This window comes from Rosa chinensis, chromosome 5, assembly GCF_002994745.2.
Source record: "Rosa chinensis cultivar Old Blush chromosome 5, RchiOBHm-V2, whole genome shotgun sequence".
NCBI classification, from domain to species: Eukaryota; Viridiplantae; Streptophyta; class Magnoliopsida; order Rosales; family Rosaceae; genus Rosa; species Rosa chinensis.
The window spans coordinates 23,560,697-23,567,883 of NC_037092.1; the positions used below are offsets into that span (position 1 = coordinate 23,560,697).

General features: G+C 36.5%; 1 long non-coding RNA gene across 1 annotated transcript; it reads left to right on the plus strand.

Moving 5' to 3' along the window:
- The first annotated feature begins 4,262 nt into the window (after window positions 1-4,262).
- Window positions 4,263-6,123, plus strand: LOC112168336. The gene is made up of 3 exons (XR_002924188.2): window positions 4,263-4,834; window positions 5,365-5,561; window positions 5,723-6,123. It is a non-coding gene; the product is annotated as an uncharacterized LOC112168336 (long non-coding RNA).
- Window positions 6,124-7,187: the final 1,064 nt, after the last annotated feature.

Genomic DNA, 7,187 nt, shown 5'->3' on the forward strand with positions numbered 1-7,187 from the left:
CTTCGGGCTTTTTTTTTCTTCTAAATCTAAGGCCCGAGCCCGGCCCGTTATATAATGATTTCGGGCCGGGTTTTATAAAATTGACAAAAAAATTTAAGGGCCCGGACCGTTCGGGCCGGTCCCGGGCCGGTTCCGGGTCGGGTTCCGGGTTTCCGGGCTAAAATCCCAGCCCTACTCTATAGGGGAACATAACTTTTATGCCTTTGTTCAAAAAGATTTTAATCAGTGAGTAGAAAATTCTCTTACCCACCCAAGTGGGTAGTCACTCGATGACTTGGCAAAAAATAAGGCACTGTGGCGACTAAGTAATATCAGCCTCTGGGGTCCATTTCCAAATTTTAAGACACCGAAGTAGGCAAGAGTAGGGAAGCAAGCCAAAAACTGAAGGATGAACTTCAATCACAACACCAGAAAGCAGTAATTTTCACATTAATTTCTCTGCAAATTCTACTGAAATATCTTATCGCACCATTGATGTACTCGAAACACAGCAAGGATCAGCAGATCCATTGACCACATCACCAAGAACATTGATCAATCTTCTACAAAAATACCCCTGCAGGTAGTTGCATGCGGGAGAGTTTACGTACCGAAGGAGAAAGAAAGAAATGAGTTCAAAACTGAAATACAGATAAATTAGCTAATGAAATTAATATGACTCAAACTTGGTGTGTTGACAGTGCGCTTACATTTCTTGGAGATAGGGGAGCCTAATCAACTCTAGCTGGCGGGAGCTTTCCCGGCAAATTCAGAGATTTCAAAACTCTGCACTTAATCAAAATACATGGTTATATTTATATCTCAATCACTATATAACAAAATCAGCAACTCAGGAGGAAAAAAATCACTAAACTAAGACCAAAACAGATCAATTACGTACTCATGAGTTACCAGACCCATCCAAACATAGCGATAAAGACAATCCAGCATAAAGTTCAGCTATCAACTCCAAACCTTTGTAACCAATAGAAGCAAGGATTGCTGGTTAACCTGTAAGCTTAGCTTCCATCATCCTTAATTTACTGTTGTGTACTGTAATTGTCACTTCATCATTCATCCAACAAGAGATAGTTTTACAAAATCACTTTTTCTTTCACTACTAGCAAAATAACAATACACACGGATTTACTGTAGTTAAAAACCACAGAAATCCGTGTGAAATAGAAATACTAACAGAAATCCGTGTGAAATGAGCATAATCGGGCCCACAATAATTTATACAATAACAATATCAACGGAAATCCGTGTGCATAAACAATAGTCACAGATATCTGTGTAAAAACAAAAACATTTTCACACGGATATCTGTGTGAAAATCAATTCACACTGATTTCTGTACATATTATAAATTAGTTTATTTCGAAATAATTAATTTTTTATGTTATGTGAATTATGGAGGGACGGATGTCCGTTACAATAAGTATTTGATACAGATATCTGTGTGAAAAGAACATAATTGAGCCCTACAGTGATTTATACAATAACAATACCGACGGAAATCCGTGTGAATAAACAATAGTAACAGATGTATGTGTAAATGATAAAATATTTTTACACGGATATCTGTGTGCAGATCAATTCACACTGATTTCTGTGTGAAAATCCGAAATTAGTTTATTTCGGGATCATTAATTTTGTTTGTTATGTGAATTACGGAGGGACAGATTTCTGTGTGCAATGAGTAATACACACGGATTTCTGTGTGCAATGAGTAATACACACGGATTTCGGTGTGAAAATATTGACACAGATATCCGTGTGAAAAGAACAATGAGCTACAGAATTCCGTGTGAAAAAAGAGACTACACACAGAAATCCGTGTGAATAAACAACAGTAACTGATGTCTGTGTAAAAACTAAAACCTTTTCACACAGATATCCGTGTGCAAAGAACAATTAGCTACAAAATTCCGTGTGAAAAAGTATATGTGTATATAAGGTTAACCACTTATTTGATATTGAAAGAACGGTGGATTGAGTTAATTTTTTTACACCGTACCTATTAATACATTATTACCAAATACCAATATCAAATTTATCAATTTTTTATTTTTATTTTTTGGATTGCACAAAATTCTTGTATGTCTACTAATGTGGTATAACTAGTTTTTTAGTTATAATGAAAAGTATATCTTCTATAAGCAACAATGCGTAGGAAATAGACTTTATCAAAATCGACCGTAGGATGTTATCATGATAAAAATAAATGGTTGTGTTCAAAATTTCAGCTATTTTCGTCGTCGTTTGGGCTTCGATCTAGTAGGTCAACCCTAAACCTTAAATACTACATAAAACTAATATGTTCATCACCGCTCACTCGTAACTTATTTTTTCAATCTGTCAGCTCTCATACTCTCATGAATATGAGATATACCAAATAATGTAAAAATTTTGAAAAGTTTATCTCCTCGTGGTTTTACTCCCCTTAGAGAAGTATATAGGTGTATATAAGGTTAACCACTTTATTTGATATTGAAAGAACGGCGGATTGAGTTAATTTTTTTACACCATACCTATTAATATGCTATAAATACATGGGTAATGTCAAATTTATCAATTTTCAATTTTTATCACATGTATGACACAAAATTCATATATGTCTACTAATGTGGTATAACTAGTTTATTAGTTATAATGAAAAGTATACATTCCATAAGCAACAATGCGTAGGAAATAGACTTTATCAAAATCGACCGTAGGATGTTATCATGATAAGAATAAATGGTTGTGTTCAAAATTTCAGCTATTTTCGTAGTCGTTTCGGTTTCGATCTAGTAGGTCAACCCTAAACTTTAAATACTACATAAAACTAATATGCTCATAACCGCTCACTCGTAACTTATTTTTTTGATCTGTAAACTCTCATGCTCTCATGGGTAGAAGCTATATCAACTAATGTAAAAATTTCTGAAATTTTATCTCCTCAAGGGTCGGCTCCCCTTAGGGAAGTAGAAGCGTTTAAAGGGTTGACCGGTTTTTGGTACAGACATCTGTGTGAAATGAGTAATACACACGGATATCTGTGTGAAATGTTAACACGGAAATTCGTGTGAAAAGAACAATGAGCTACAGAATTCCGTGTGAAAAAGGAGACTACACACAGAAATCCGTGTGAATAAACTACAGTAACTGATGTCTGTGTAAAAACTAAAACCTTTTCACACGGATATCCGTGTGAAAAGAACAATTAGCTACAAAATTCCGTGTGACAAAGTATATTTGTATATAAGGTTAACCACTTATTTGATATTGAAAGAACGACGGATTGAGTTAATTTTTTTACACCGTACCTATTAATACGCTATAAATAGATGAGTAATGTCAAATTTATCAATTTTTTATTTTATTTTTTGGATCACAAAATTCTTATATGTCTACTAATGTGGTATAATTAGTTTATTAGTTATAATGAAAAGTATACCTTCCATAAGCAACAATGCGTAGGAAATAGACTTTATCAAAATCGACCGTAGGATGTTATCATGATAAGAATAAATGGTTGTGTTCAAAATTTCAGCTATTTTCGTCGTCGTTTCGGTTTCGATCTAGTAGGTCAACCCTAAACTTTAAATACTACATAAAACTAATATGCTCATAACCGCTCACTCGTAACTTATTTTTTTGATCTGTAAACTCTCATGCTCTCATGGGTAGAAGCTATATCAACTAATGTAAAAATTTCTGAAATTTTATCTCCTCAAGGGTCGGCTCCTCTTAGGGAAGTAGAAGTGTTTAAAGGGTTGACCGGTTTTTGGTACAGACATCTGTGTGAAATGAGTAATACACACGGATATCTGTGTGAAATGTTAACACGGAAATCCGTGTGAAAAGAACAATGAGCTACAGAATTCCGTGTGAAAAACTCTATTAGCTACAGAATATATAATAGAGATAAATACACACGAAAATCAGTGGTAAATATATATGTATCTCACACGGATTTTCGCGGTAAATTTTTTCCCGCTCACTTTTTTGGAACAAATTCAATTTCCCTCCCCTAGTAGTATTACACACGGATTTCCGTGGATTTATTCCCGCTCAATATTTGGATATTCCCACGGATTACTGTGGGTGCTGTTGTAAATATTACCGAGGTAAATTCACACGGATATCTTTAGTAAACGCAAATGTATTTCACACGGAAATCCGTGTGAAATACTATAAACACACAGATTTCCGTGCATAATGCTGCTTAAAACCAGAAAACATCTAAAGCCTCCTCCGAATTCTCTCATGTCTCCCTCTCTCTCTCTCATCTCCTCCACCCACTGCCCCCTCCCCACCCTCTCTCTGCTCCTCCGCCCACTGCTCTCCCTCTCTCTCATATCCTAGCTCCTCTTCTCTGCCTCCCTCTCTCTCATCTCCAAATTTTTTTGGTTTAATGGAGGACAGAGGAACTAGATCTGTTTTCTCTCTCCTTCGACACCCACTTCCGGTCACCACCGTGACTCACCTCCACCATCACCGACCTCCGACGAGTTTAACGCATCCTCCTTGAGTCCCTGCAACAACCCACGCACCGACTCTGCTCACTTCCACCGTCAAGCACCGCCTCCCTCCACTCCATCGGCATAGCCGACCCGCGCAGACCGCCTCCCACTAGTCCATCCTTCCCTCTTCTCTGTGCCGGCGTCTCTTCCCCCGCCTCTGCCGCCGCCCAGGAAATTGGCCGGCACCGACATGCTTCTGTTCTTTTCCCTTCACTTTTTGTTTTGTTTAACACTGTTCTGTTTTGTTTAACGCCGTGTCCGGAGGTGTGGTCACATGATTTCCAACAATCCGAAGGGACCAATCTGTCGCATATGATCTTTTACCCATAAAGACCAAAAATAATGTGAGTATATTATTGTGTATGCATGCTGGGTTATTGAAACTCTAATTGTATCAGATTAATTAGCCTAGCTATTTGATCTCTCTCTCCAGCTCCTTGAATCCAGATTCACACGATAAAGAGAATTAATCATGATTAATGGTAGTAATGATAATAACAATAATAAATAATTTGATTTCTTTCATGTTTTGATCAAATTCTCAATTTAGTGATTTTCAGGCAGATGATACCCGAAATCGATTTCTTAATTTTGTATTATATGTTGGGGAATAAACTTTTGTTTCTTTGCAATCGTAAATTCCATTCTTGATTTTTTAATCATTTCCATGCGTCCAGTATTTGTTGCTTAAATGATTCGATTTTAAAATCTGAATTTTTCTGGTGGCTTCTTCTGACCAAGTTTGCAATGGCTAAAGCATTATTGGTATAGTAGGGTAGGGAATATAGATCATTCACATTAATTTTACAAGCATTGAGTTGTAATCTGTGTGACAAGATTTACTGATAACGTACTTAATCCTGTCCATTTTCAGCAATTGTAACCAGCTAATTAAGAAGAAACAATTCATCCGTACATGCTGGGAATTGTAAGTTGCTAGCAGGTGCCATGATGAATAAGCTGGAGTTAATTGGTGCCATTAAGAAGAAACAATTCATCCTTCTTATTGTTGCTTACATGCTTCTTCTAACAGGTGTATTAAGATTGCAATTGTGCATGACATTGCAGAAGGTATCTTTTGCCTCCTTCATCTTTCATTATGTTTGACACTGTGTTAGGCTTTTCTGATTAGGAATACCACCCCAAATTTATCAACTTTTTTTAGTGAATTGCAATATTCTATGGCGAGTTTTGAGCCTGCCCATTTTTGAGTTGGCTGCCTTTGATTACAGTGCATACAAGGAAATTTTGGAGGTTGAACCCCCTGAATGGCTTCCTGACAGTTCGACTAGAGTTTGCATGCAGTGCACTTCTCCTTTCACTGCCTTAACTCGTGGCACTATGAGGAAATGGCCAACCTCTTTAAGCACATCTGCTACCTGGTGCACAAAGTTCCAGAGATGATTCCTCTAGAACAGAGTAGGAGCTTTGGGCAATAATCTCTTCAAATGTACAATTGGGATGGTTGAAAGGCCCAACCTTGATCGGATTTTGTGGTTCAACTGTGAAATATGTACTTTTGATTTTTTTTATTTATGTAATTTTGTGTGAATAATTTTGTGTGAATTGTGGATTTCTGTGAAATGTAAAGAATATCTTGTTATGAATGTAAAGTTTTAATATTTTCGATTGAGTTGTGGATTTGTTCATTTTATTGTAAATATTTGTAGTATATTTATTGCAGAAATTTTTTTTTTAATATGCTGTTACTTTTACACACAGAAATCAGTGAGAGTTAGGGTATAGGAATTTCACACGGAAATCTGTGTCAATAGTTATAAGTTTTGACACAGAAATCAGTGTGAGTTATATCTCACACAGAAATCCGTGTGAAATACAGTTTACACATTTGACACAGAAATCCGTGTGAAATAGAGTTGTTCACACAGATTGCGTTCCATTCCGGTAATTTATATTTATGGAATTATAGTGGGGCCCACGTAACCTTTTCACACGGACAACATAATCCGTGTGAGATGAGCATTACCCCCCCTCCAAACCGCACGGTAACACCAATCTGTGCGTGTACTGTGTGTAAAGGCTATCACACACTGATATCCGTGTGTAAAAGTCTTATTACCCACAGATTAAAATCCGTGGGTAATTGTTGTTTTGCTAGTAGTGTTTGCATAGCAAATGTGTAGATTTCCAACTGCATTTTATTTTTTTTGGGGGGTTAAATTTCATCGAACTTGCATGCAATTGGTGTTAACCATATAGCATGATTATCACAGCTCATTAGTCCTCTTTTGTGTGTTTTCTGTTAATTAGGGTTAATTAGGATTAGTCACGTGTTCTCTACTAATTAAGTTTTCTGTTAGTAATTAGCTCAGGATGTGTTATGAGCTGACACGTGTACTCTATCCCTCTTATCCTCCAGCTACTATATAAACCCTATAACAATCTCAACAACTCAATTTCTGCATAAAACAGTTAGAGAGCTTTCTCTCTTTTCTCTCTATGTTGCTTCATCTTCAAGCTTGCTTTTCAGCTTTTATGGTATCAGAAGCTCAGGCTGCGACCTTGGAGCATCAAATCTCACTACTCTATGCTCGGATTGAGCTTGTTCTTGTTTCAGATAAGTTCGTTCTTTGATTCTGAAGATTTTCTAGTCCAAATTTTTTTTTGATGAAGATTATGTGATTCTGCTGCAACTCATACTTGTTCTTAACTCGAAGCTTTGGTTTTTCATACTGA